The sequence below is a fragment of the Stenella coeruleoalba genome, assembly GCF_951394435.1.
Source record: "Stenella coeruleoalba genome assembly, chromosome: 12".
NCBI lineage: Eukaryota > Metazoa > Chordata > Mammalia > Artiodactyla > Delphinidae > Stenella > Stenella coeruleoalba.
Genome location: NC_137158.1, coordinates 51,416,447 through 51,429,753, shown reverse-complemented (window position 1 = coordinate 51,429,753; position 13,307 = coordinate 51,416,447). Strand labels below are relative to the sequence as shown.

Here is a 13,307-nt window from a genome sequence, read left to right as displayed (position 1 = left end):
TCTTCTTGGCCTCTGTTTAGATTTTTCTTTATCACAAGTGCTGGGCTATTATGAGTGCAAGACCTATCATATTTTGCTCAAATCTTGTGGTGGTTACAGTGGTTCTTGCTCCTGTTGCTGAAATTGCATTTCTGATAACTCAAATTAGACCTCTGGGCATGGCTCATTCTGACCACAGCTAGTTGTCATTTCATATTTCTATCTGTGAGAGGTAACTGTCTGCTGTCTTCAAAACCAACAATCAAATAAAATTCTTTCTCTTTCTTTTAGATGTTTCTGGTATATTCCTGGGAACTGTGGAGAAATGAAATATGAAAGACATGTTTATGGGCTTTATTCTAGAGCACACAGGATAACAATTGCATGAAGCCAAGAAGGACAGACGTGTCCCTACATTCATCAGGTTGGTAGTAGTTCCTTACAAGGTGGAAGGCGTTGTGGTAGAAGCTGTGAATAACAAAAAGCTGTGTTATAAATGTTCCCTGCTGTCTAAGCCTGAGAATCAAATAAGGTCACTCACTGAAGAAAATGGTACATACACTAAGCCTTGAATTATAGGTTCAATGTCAATCAGTGATGATGATTGGGGAAAATAATCTCACATGGAGGGAAATACAGGGTAAAAAAGAACAACGCAGAACCAGGGAACTCTTAATAACAGTTTTATTATAATGCAGTGGAAGAATTAAAATTATCAAAAATAAGTCTATAAACATGAGCTGATAAATTCTACAAAAGGTATTGAGTTTGTATTTGGGAGAATTTTTAAAGTGTTTTTTAAAAAAGAATTGGCATAATCAAAGAAACGTGCCACATTTATAGAAAGATTAAAGTAGTATTAATGGCAACAAAATTTTAGAAGCATAGATTTGGAATGAGAAGTTGTTCCATCTATGAGCAATTGCCCAGTTTTGAATGCTTACAGTTTTGAACTAGTAAGTTGAGAATTTAGAAGAGAACATGAGTGTGATAGACACTAAGATCCTCCAGGACCTAGTGACTTTTATAGGTGAAAACAAAGAGTGAAAGTCACCTCTGATAATTCGTGAATGATCAAAATATAGCCAGTACCACAAGAAGTCGGAAGACTTGCACAGAAGTTGTGAGGAGTGGTATGTGGACAAGGGCAAGGAAAGGAAGAATTGAGGTTTAACAGCTGGTCCAGGTAGGAAGAGAAGTAAATCTGAGGAGAAAAAGTCAGTAGAAGACAGAAATGTAGGCCTCATCTATGTGGAACTGATTATTAAAGCCATGAGCACAGATGGTATCACTGGGAAAAGAAGAGCATATGAGAACAAAAAGAACTTACATTTTTTGATCACTTTTTATATATTAGAGCCTGGGTTTGGTATTTCATATATAGCATTTCATTTATCTAGTGTAAAAAAATCTTGAAAAATGTCCAAAACAGGCATGAAAAAAGAGGAAAAGGACATTGAAGGAGAAAGAATAGTGGGAGGAGAAAGGAATAAAGGAAAACAAAATTAATACGTTGTCATATTACCTAAAGCAAAAGGAAGGAAGAGAGGCAGAGGCTGTTCTGCATTGGCAAATTCTGAGTGGGGGGCAACGGGAGGGGAGCATTGAAGATGAAACCCAAGATTAGGTTGATTTTTAATGATCTTTGAGATTCATGGCATAAATTGTGAGGTTGAAAACAAGATTTCAAGGCCTTAAGAATGAGTTTGTAAAATGTTCATGGTAACCCATGAGAGACTAGTGTCTTTTCCTTATAGTCCCTTAGCACTACAGAAAACAATGCAATGTTCCCTGTACTTTATCCCTTGCATCTTCTTCCTTGACTTTGGTCTTTGGTCTAATTTTCGTCTGTTCTTGTGTCTGTGAAAAAGATGGCTCTAGGTACACTGGACCTTTCATTAAAGAAATGATCATAGAACTCCATTTATAAACCTGATACTAAAAATACACCAGTGAATTATTTTTCTTCCTAATGGTTTTGAGCATCTTCTCTGTGTCAGTACTGTTGTTTTGTGTGTACTATCTAATTTATTTTCAGAATGACCTTATTGCATCATTGTTATTATTTTCTTTTGTCAGTGAGGCAAACAGAGGCACAGACAGGTTATTTTTCTGATGCAAAAAACTCTCCAAATAGAAATTGGAAGCAGTTTTGTATGTAATGGATTATGTGTCTTTTGCATTTGTGATTTAGATGGATCAGTACTATGGTCCATGATCTTAACTGCCAGTTTATGCTTTGTTCTATTTGTTTCCAACAAACATCAGTGAATACTTTTCACGTATGCCCCACATGGAGAAGATATGATAGCTTTCTTTATACTGAGAGTGAGCATCTTCAAAAGTGAATAAAAATGGAAAAAAGTAAATGAAACAAATTTACGAAATTAGTAATTTAGAAAAACAAAATATAAATTATTTTAATTAAATATAAAAAAAAGTTTGACAATTAATAATTCTTATATTGTGAGCTTTTTGTCAGTGTGTATTATTGTAGTAATTGAGGTGTTTTGGGGTTTCATATAAGACTCTCTTTCAAAGGTATATTCGGTTTCTCTCTCCTTTTATACATTTATTTAATGGGGTTGGCATTTAACATTTTTCATACATGGCTATATTTCACATTGATGTATTAAATATTGTTGAGATGTTTCTTTCTGTATTTTTATAATCTAGTAGGTTATAGGTTTTTATACCTTTCTTAATTGCTTCTATTGCAAAACTATTTTTAAAAATTGGCTAAATAAAAATAATGTTGTAATAAGGGTGGAGTGAATCTATTGTTTTATAAAATTCTTTCCAAGTTGTTCTCTTCACTTTTGTTTTGATATTCAGTCACAGAAACTAAGTAAACGAAACCTCTCTAGGGATAATAGGAATGTAAAAAATACAGACATGTGTGCACACACACACACACACACAATGTTCATCTCCTTATAAGACACATTTAGAATATTAGGTGAAGAAAAGTCTTAAGGACAAATACTGATTTTCCCATTTCGGTCTTGGAGAGTCAAGGAGAGATATCTCTTGTTTGTTTTTAGGATGCCCAAGTGTTCCATTAGTTCAGTCAAAGATTTAATCAATCATCCAGATGTTTGAATAATTGTCCAAATGTTTTTGTCAACTTTGTGTGAAATAACTGAATGGCCTGAACTGACTTGAGTTGTTATCTTAATGCATGGCAGAGTTCAACTGAGGAAAGTATTAATTGGATCCCAACCACATGGCCTTAACAGAGAAGTAGAAACTGGTACTCCCACATTCCCATTAAATCCTGGGGTCATGCCTATTCACTTTGGTAAAATTGAACTCAAGATTTAGAGAGGTTCTGCCTCAAGAATCTAAAGACCTAGTCTGAAGGGATCTTTTGAATATTTCTTTAGTTGTATAAAATTTGAAAAAAAATCAAATTGGTTACTACCTTTTATATCTGTCTTACTTTAGATCAAGTTCAAAGCTGGAAATGTCACTTTAGTTTCCTTAAAATAATTTTTTTTCTAATGAAATTATTAGGATTTCTTAGATTACCAAATGTTGCAAAACGGTGCATGGAATGATAGTGGAAAGAAAGGACGAACTTTAGAAATAAACACATCTGGTTTTGAATCTTAGCTCTGCTATTATAAATAACTTGATGTTGAGTAAGTTATTCGATTTTCCTAATCTTCAATTTTCTCATCTGTAAATTTCAATATTATTGTAAAGTTTAACTATAATGAACATAAAATGGCTAGAACATTATAACTTATAGCTATTATGGTTTTCTTAATCATAATAGATACATTTCTTTAAGATGGAATGTGTCATATCTATATGGAATTTTAACTTTATATTAGTGCTTATAATCTTTGTATACTCAGTTTTCAACCTGCAACTACTTGGGGCTAGTATTCATTCATCCATTCAACAAATTTTTTAACACTAACTGTATTCCTAGTACTGTCTCAGTAATGGGGAAACAATGAGGAAAACATAGAAAAAAAAAAAGAAAATAGACATAGTCTCTGTCCAATTAGAATTTGAAATTAATTTGGAAGAAAAACCAAAAAGGTAAATAATCCGATTTTAAAAATATATGATTCTGGAGTGTACTCTACTCGAAAAAGTACAGTAAAAGAAAAAAAAAAGTACAGGTACTGTAAGAAAGTAGAACTGAATGGCCCGATTTAATTTGAATTGTTTAAGAAGGGTCTGAGTAAGTGCTATTCAACCTGATTCTTGAAGGGTAAGTGTGGTCAGTAGGTAAATCAAGGGGAAAATGGTAATTCCATGCAGAGAAAACTGATGTGTAAAAGTCCTGAGTCAGGAAAGAGCTTTCTGCATTGAGAAACTAAAACAAGATTGGTGGGGTTGGAAAGTTGGGACAAGGGGTGGCATGATCAGAGGGGAGTCTGGGGTAATGGAAGGGAAAGACAATCAAAGGCATTTTAGAGTCACTCTTAAGCTTAATCTCGAGAGGATAGAACTGAACACTTGCTTTATTTAGCCTCTTTTCACACCTCTTCCACCGAAATCCATGTGGAAGTTAGAAAAGAATATTTTACAGGCTGAATTCTCAAAAACAAGAAAGAGAACTCTCAAGGGACTAGAACATGGAAGGAAACCCTGACAGCAGAAGGTCAAACTGAAAAGAGAAAAGAGAATGCAAAATGTGCAAGAGAAAGTTCTGCCTTAAAAGGTGAGAAAGAGCAAGGCATCTTCATGACGTCAGTAAGTGACACCAGGGGCCACAGAGCCCAGGGCAGCCAACACAACAGTGAGCTGGAGTAGCACAAAGGGGAATGTATAAAGCAAATACTGTTAGCCCCACAAAGGAAAATGGGCAAATTCACAATCACAGCGAGAGGCTGAACATCTCTCTCTCAGGAACCAACCGAGAAACCACCCGCTAATAAAGAGGGATATGGAGGAGTTGTGTAATGCACTTAACAAGCCTGATTGAATAGCTACACAAAGAAGCCTCCACCATACCAAGAAAACTACATGTCATTTTCAAGCACACAGGCTACAGCCACAAAAATTTAGCATGCGCTAGACCACAATGGGAATGTCAGCAAATTCCATAAAGGTGATATTATACAGGCTCCATTTACTTACGCATCAACAATTACAAGAAATTCCACTATTCAAAAAAAATCCCCATATACCAGGAAATTAAGCACACACACACATACACACAACTGCAAATAATTATTAAAGTGAAAATCAATGTGGAACTTATAAACTATTTGGAGCTGAATAAATAAATGAAAAGTGCTACGTAACAAAACTAGTGGAATATGACTGAAGCAAGACTGAGAAGAAAAGATATAAACTTAAATGTGTCTATTTGAAAAGAAGATTGAAAATAAATGATCTTTGCTTTTAAGACAAGAATCTAGGAAAACAAAACAGAAAACAGAAGAAAGTGATTAATATAAATGAAAGCACAAAACAACTAACTCTAAACTTTAAAAATGGATAAGTAAAAACAAAACCCAGTACTTTGAAAAGAATAATAAGTTACTTTAGCAAATATAACCAAGATTTAAAAAATACATATAATTGTCAGAAATGAAAAGTGAAACAAGAACAACACAGAGAGCGAAAAATTGTAAGAAAGCAATAAACTGCAGAGCAGTACATTTGTAAGCCTAAATTAAACCGATAATTAATTTCCAAAAGATAAATTTCAAATGTATGTACTTTTCTGAAGCTTATTATAGTTCAAAAATAGGTTTAAAATTAATGGTAATTAAAATATATTCTCCAGGAGAATAAAAAAAAGAAAGAGAGGAGAGGCAGAATCTAGCTAAAAGGTTCCAGGTGAGTAAAAGTTGTGGGACAAAAGAAGTGGTTCCTTTAGGGCATGTTTAGGACTGTAGTATTCTGTGCCAGGCAAGTTTTCAGGGAGAGATGGTAGGAATATGTAATTTAATATTGGTCATTACTGAAACCTCTAAGTCCTGAACAGTCATTCTGCTTTTTTTTCTCTTCTGGCCCAAATCTCAGAATCTAGGCTATTATGAGGGTGTTTAATTTGAAGCCCTTGGAAGCTCTATCAGACCTCCAAGAGTCAAAGAAAATAAGAATGGCTTCTAATAGTTCCCTCCCACCCCAATGAGTGCTCAGAATTCAAAAATAACCCTAATAACAATTTTCTAGGCTATATATACTTTCTTAAAATATTTATTTTCCTGGCCCAGGCCCCTCTGACAACTGATATTAATGTTTTAGAAAAGTGCATACAGTCTCAAAAATTGTATGAATTATCATTTATAATTGAGTTGGAAAACGGCGAGACCGTCTGATCTCTTTTCCCCACTAAATAAATGCTTTCTCATGATGACGTGAACTTTATTTGTTATTTAAACTTTTTAGGGGACAAATATGTTTGTTTTTCTACCATCAGGGCTGAGAATGTGCATCTAGAGGTGAATGCATCACTAGTGACTCTGAGCACCCCTCCTCTGTGACTGGGTGAAGTTTACTCAGTGTGTTGGTGGCCCAGGTAGTGCCATCGTGCACCTGCTTTCTCACCCTTTGATTTGGCTTTTAGATATTGTGCCCTTTTTACAAAGGATTACTTGAAAAATACAAGGCATAAATAAAATAGAAGTAAATATGATGAAAAATCATGTGAGAAATGCACACACTTCAGGGTGGATGAGTTTGGTAGGTCTGCCATAACAAAGTACCAGAGACTGGGTGGCTTAAACAATAGAAATTTCTTTTCTCACAGTTCTGGAGGCTGGAAGTCTGAAATCAAAGTGTCAATAGAGTTGGTTTCCTTCTGAGACCTCTCTCCTTGGCTTGCAGGAAGCTACCGTCTCCTGTATCTTCATGTGGTCTTCCCTCTGTACCCATCTGTGTCCAAATTTCCTCTTCTTATAAAGACACCAGTCATATCAGATTAGAATCCATCCTATAGAACTCATTTTAACTTAATTACATCTTTAGAGACCCCGCCTCTAAATACAATCACATTCTGAGGTACCGGGGGTTAGGGCTTCCATACGAATATGTGAGAGGGACACAGTGCAGCCCATAACGGGATTTTTGTAGAATATAAAAATAAAAGGGGGAAAAATGAGAAATATGGTGTAAAGATAGCTGATAAGACCGTTGTGTGAGCAATGAAAGAAAAATGATTTGAGAAGAATTTAAAACGCTCACATGGGACTTCCCTGATGGTCCAGTGGTTAAGACTCCTCGCTCCCAATGCAGGGGGCATGGGTTTGATCCCTGGTCGGGGAATTAAGATCCCGCATGCCACAAGGTGCATTCAAAAAAAAAGAAAAGTGCTCACAAACTTGGCCAAATACTAGTTAAGCAGTTGAAATTAACTTCTACTTTGCCGCCGACATAACTCCACAGTACTTTGTTGTTTCCTGTAGCTCGTTGCATTAACCCAGTTGTGTGAAAAGCTTTTAGAAATTGCCTGCACACCATAAGGACTTAGCAAGTATCAGCCGTCTTGGCCGCCCTCATTGTTAGATTGCATTCTAGCACTCATCACGGTCTGCCTTTAATGCGGTCCACTCATGTGTCTAGTCTCCCCAACAATCCTGAATTCCCAAAAGGCAGAGAGACTCACTTCTGTTTCTCTGTCTCAGGATACAGTGTAGCCACATAGTGTTTGACACCTAGAATGTGCTAAATCAAAGTTAAGCTTCAGAGGAAAAATAAAAACAAAAAACAGATTTGCCATTTCTTAATGTTTTTTCCCCCCTTAAAATCCTGGACTAGACACATGCTCTAATACATGCTGAATGAAATACAAGTAATATTTGTTTAAGTATGGAAATAAAATTTGTCTTTTTTTGAGAACAAACAAAAGGAAAACCACTTACTGAGGTATTTTAGAGGCTCATGAGAAAAACAGGCAGGAGCTAAATTTTAAACACTGAAGAATTTTAATTTGGTAGTGTTTGTAAAATGCTTTAAAGATGCAGAGTGATGCATGTGCTTTTTTTTGAACTTGGCAAAAAGGAAAAGGACAAATACTTAAGACCAGATGGAGTGTGAAAAACATGAAGAAAAAAAGTGAAAACTAAGTCAGCAAAAATATAGTTTTTCAGAAATAATTGATATTTTTGCTGTCATCTGGAATGACCAAACCTCCAACTTTAATAAGAGAAAATATAATTTTTAAAATATCCAATTTGTAAATGTATTTTTATTTTGAAGAAATTTAATTAGAGAGGTATGAAAAATGTTATCATTCTGCTTTCTCCTAGAAAGTGAAAATGGGATATCTATATAACCAGGAGCTGAACAGGAAAGCTCTGCTTGGTCTGAACACCTCAGACTTTTGAGTGTGAGATTGGTGTTTTGGTGTGGGCTGCAGGCACTGTATGTAGCTTCCTTATTGTATGTTGTTTCCAGTGGTGGTGATGTATTTTGCTCTCCTACTTTACAGAACTCTGTTACAAAACACCTGGTGCAATTTAATAGTCATTTTTGTACTGCTGTTCCATCACTTTATTGTCATATTTAAATTTTTTGAAGTAATTCAAAAATGTTAGCCTGGCACGGTTTGAAGAACTCTGAATCAGGACCTGGCTGGCATTAATGCTCTGCTCAGCTGTGCATTTAGATGTAAACAATGGGTAAGTCACCTAATTTCTCTAATCCTCTATTTTCTTATTTGAAAGAGGAGGAAAATACTATCTGTTCTCGCTATCTAACGTAGTTGTAATAAGGATCATATGAGAATATGTATCTAAAAGTGCTGCTTAAATGAAATGGGCTTACCTTATTATTATTTGTTAAACAGAACTCATAATTGACTTTGTCGAATCACCAGCTCCCATACTTCAGATGATATCAACTATAAGAGATGCGTGTTTTCTATATATATTGCTCAGAGAAATTGTAGCAGGCAGCTTCTGAGACAGAGGTTGGTATATGATAAGACATAACCAAAATTTAGAGTTGCAAAAACACTCAAAGATATCTAATTAGGTTTCCATGTGAATTTGTAAATAAGACTGAAACCCAGAAATGGTTAATAATTTTCCTAAGATCAGTGTACTCTGATAGCTAATTTAGTGCTTACTATGGCTCGTACATGATGCTATGGGAAATGATTGCTGGATTAGACAGGGCCTTGCTCAATCTTTTAGATCAGGGGTCAGCAAACTACAGTTCATGGGTTAAATCTGGGCCACCACTTGTTTTTGTAAAGTTTTATTGGAACACATCCACATCTATCTATTTACATACTGTCTATGGCTGCTTTCATGTTACAGTGAAGTAAGTCAGAAAGAAAAACAAATACCATATGCTAGCACATATATATGGAATCTAAAAAAAAAAAAAAGGTTCTGATGAACCTAGGGGCAGGACAGGAATAAAGATGCAGAGGTAGAGCATGGACTTGAGTACACGGGGAGGGGAAAGGGTAAACTGGGACGAAGTGAAAGAGTAGCATTGACATATATACACTGCCAAATGTAAAATAGATAGCTAGTGGGAAGCAGCTGCATAGCACAGGGAGATCAGCTCCGTGCTTTGTGACCACCTAACGGGATGGGATAGGGAGGGTGGGAGGGAGACGCAAGAGGGAAGGGACATGGGGATATATGTACACATATAGCTGATTCACTTTGTTGTACAGCAGAGGCTAACACAACATTGTAAGGGGATTATACTACAATAAAGATATTAAAAATAAACAAATTTTAAAAAGCACCATTATTAAAAAAAAAAAAAGAAAGTAAATTCCATAAAAGCTAACTTCCTTGACAAAAGTAAAAGATTTTATTTCCCTCCTTGTAAAGTAAGAAGATACGAACTTCATGGTGTGCACATAGAAGGAGCTTCTGAGACAAAGAACAAAAACTCTCAGTAAAAAATAGGTTTTCACACAATAAACAACAGAAAGCAATGGATACTTCTGGAACCCTCTCCATCCTTCTTTCCTACAGGTTTACAGACCAGGGATTGCCTTGACAGGGAAGTGACTATACTGTCTTACTGAAAGATGGTTCTCAAGTCACTAAACAAGAATTAATTGCACATGCTTCTATCATGTTACTTTTAAAGCAGGTTATTGTAAGACAGTGCTAGCCTATGAATTCTCAAGAGAAGTATGTCCTGAGAAAGTAAGCATAGGAAGTTTACCTATTTCCTTATTCATGTTTCTTCCCTTGCCTTTTGCCTGGTGAGGTAATGCAATAACAGAACCTTCAGCTTATTATTTTAAGCAGAGTTCATCTAGTTCACTTTGGGTTCCTGGGTGGTGAAATGCTTGAAGACCTCCCATGGATAGAAAACCTTTGCATTGTAATCTTATTACACAACAGGGAAGGTCAATGGAATGAGCCTTTTTTTCCCCCTCATTTTAGTTTGTCTCTACCACATAAAAATGTGACACAAAATGAAGCAGACCCAAGTCTCTGCGTGTGATATTAACTTGGAACTGCTTTTTGTCTGTCATCATTGACCATGTCACCACTTTGTCACCTGCCTCCTAGATTTTGTCAACTGTAGCTGGGTGTCTAAGATCACTTTCATCCTTGTGGAATGTGCCTGTGGCGTTTGCATGAGGGCTAGTCCACTCAGATAAGGCTATTGCTGCTGGGGAAGTTATTTTGTTTGCATTCCCTGGATTTGTGAGATTAATAGAGAGCCCTCCAAGGTGGGATGAGGAGGACTTCAGAAATGTCAAGGGAGGAAACACGCCCTCTAGCCATTTGATTGTGAGATTGATTTTGCGAAATGACATGTGTAGTGACCCCTTTACACACAGCTTTTTACTTCATCCAGTATTGTGGCTGAGCTTTCTTCATCCCGGTTTTTCTTTCATTCAAAACAGAAAAAAGGAAAGTTTTATCAAACCCCAGAACTCAATCTCCCAGCATCTGTTTACACTTCTTGGAATGACTGAATATGTGTGAGAAGAAAATGGCAGAAACCGGGAGGGTAAGTGAGGAATGGCCCCCTTCCTAAACTCTTCTGAGGACATTTGGTTTCTTCCCGCCTTCATTCCCCTCCTCTTCAGTTCCTCCTTCCCCACAACAACTTTACTCATTCTGTGCAAAAGTTTGCCATTTGGTGTTCAAGGTTAATTTTAATACCTAGATGTTTCAGCTGCTAGTTCTTCAATAGACTCCAGGATTCCCTCTGCACTTTTGGTGACTATATAATAGTCATGGCATAAACAGTAGGATTTTTTTTCATCTACAATCACAACCACAGAGTTTTGTATTTGCTTTAGAGCAGTAGCTCTCAAAATGGAAACTTTGAAAATATTTTATTTATTTGGTTAAAACCATTGGGTCATATCAAAAAACACGACTGAACAAAGAAATATGGAGAGGAAGTGTGGGGAAAGGAAGGACTCAGAGTTATGCTGGAGGACCAATAAAGGGAATAAAACCCATCATTTTAATATCTTATACATTTCCCTTTTCTATTTAAAAGAAAATCTCCATAAGCAGGCTAGCCTGTAACATCATTCTTCCAGGCTTCTCCGTTCCTATTTAACTACATGAAAACCTGTCTGTAAGCCCCCCACTGGGAGAGGGAAAACATTCCCTTTGCTGGCAGGTGGTCTTTTGCAAGCACTTCCCAATTGAAAGCATATGTTCCTGGGTGTGAGGAGGCTTCTGGTAAGTGGGGAGGAAGCTCATGTGTAGAGTGATTGGATTATGTAGGCAAATTCAAGATAAGCATGCTTAGTCCTCCCTTCCTTCCACAATAAAGGTAGAGGCTTTTGATATCACATAGAAGGTCTCTATCCTACTCATCTTCACCTCCAAGTTGAAGGTCTTCCTTCACTGTCCTACAACATAGTTCAGTGTTCACATCCTCTTTCATATTAGCGTTAAACTAAGACCCCCTTGTTTCTCTTCCTTTTCCTGGTCTTTGCCACCAAGACCAGTTAAGCTACCAATAACATGAGATTGATCTTCTTAAGGATAAGATCCCTTCTGCAGAACTCAGATTTCTTCACAGTTAATGGAAGAAAGGAGAGAGGAAATGAAGAACCAAAAGAATATCCTTTTCCTGTTCAAAGAGGGGGAAAGTCTTTTAGCAAAGATTTTTTTTAAATGAGAAATTTGATTCAGGAAGAGCAGTATGCGAATGACCATTTCAAAGGAAATCAATGAGAAAACTTCAAGAAAATGATCATAATGAAATATATCTTAGCAATACATCTTTTACTAAACATCAGACATCTGTTATGTGCCTTTCCCTGTCTGAACACATTTTCGTAAAGGCTCAACGTAGCTAATTCTGTTGCAGTTCCTGGAATGAAGAAAGAGTGAGTTTGCTTCACAAAAGTTAGAATTTAATTGAATTTTGTGAAGTACAAAACCCAAAAAAAACATTTTCCCCAATATCCCAAACTCTAAAAATAATTGAGGACTGCACAGAGGCAGTGAAAAACTGCATAATATTAGAAAATGTTCTTTACCTCAACCCAAAAGCACTTTATAAATGGGTACAGTATCTCATGGTGAAAAGAGGAGGTCAGATTGATGCTGTTTTAAGCAATGGGTTATTTAGTTAAGATTTGCTTCATCAGCTTCCAGGTGCTCCCCCAAATGTCAGTGCTCTAATAATGAACATTCTATTGCTTGAAAGATCAAAGTTTTCTTTACTGGTCAGAAAAAGTGGCATCACATTTTTGCTTTTCCCCAATAACTGATTTTTGTACATTTACTATAGAAAGTGAATCTAACCATATTAAAGGGGATGATAGTCAGGTTACTTAGCTTGGAAAATATTGAAAATGAGGCAAATGCCTCTCATTTTCTTTTTAACAGAAATATCCTGCACTGTACTTGCAAACCATTAGTTTATGAGTGAACTAGTTTACAATGTATGTAGTATTATATGTGCACGTTAGCACGTCTAAGAGCTGCTTGAGTAACCCAGAAAAAAGGGTCAAGAAAATATTGAACTGTCCTTCAGTTATTACAGGCTATTTAGAAACTGGAAAACAAGCTAATTCTGATTTAAGAAAAACATAACGATACTTTGTTTTTATATAGTACTTTTCAGACATGACTTCATTATTTATCAGAACATTCTTCTGAGCGTAGGTAGCAAGGGCTTTCTTCAGTTTACAGAGGCATAAACTTGGGCATGAAAAGATTAATTGATTTCTGCCGGGCACAGAAAATCTATGCCAAAGGGAAAGAGAGACCAACTTTCTACAAAGGACTCAGGAGCCTGCTCTTCCTCCAGTAAATAGAAATCACATCATCATTAACTTTTGTAACAACTTCTTAGAATCTTTGCTACACAATGAGTATTAACCATCTGCGTGGTATTGATTTAAGAAGATTTGGGGGTCTTGCTCATTTATTGCTTTATGCTAACACACTGCA

At 36.2% G+C, this 13,307-nt stretch overlaps 1 long non-coding RNA gene across 1 annotated transcript in view; it reads left to right on the top strand.

The window, feature by feature from the left end:
• The window catches only part of LOC307195587, a 129,111-nt gene extending 118,027 nt beyond the window's left edge, over positions 1-11,084 (top strand). Inside the window, exons 5-7 of the long non-coding RNA XR_013830870.1 lie at positions 271-403; positions 8,741-8,863; positions 10,784-11,084. This is a non-coding gene — a long non-coding RNA (uncharacterized lncRNA). The remainder of the gene's footprint in view (positions 1-270; positions 404-8,740; positions 8,864-10,783) is intronic.
• Positions 11,085-13,307: the final 2,223 nt, after the last annotated feature.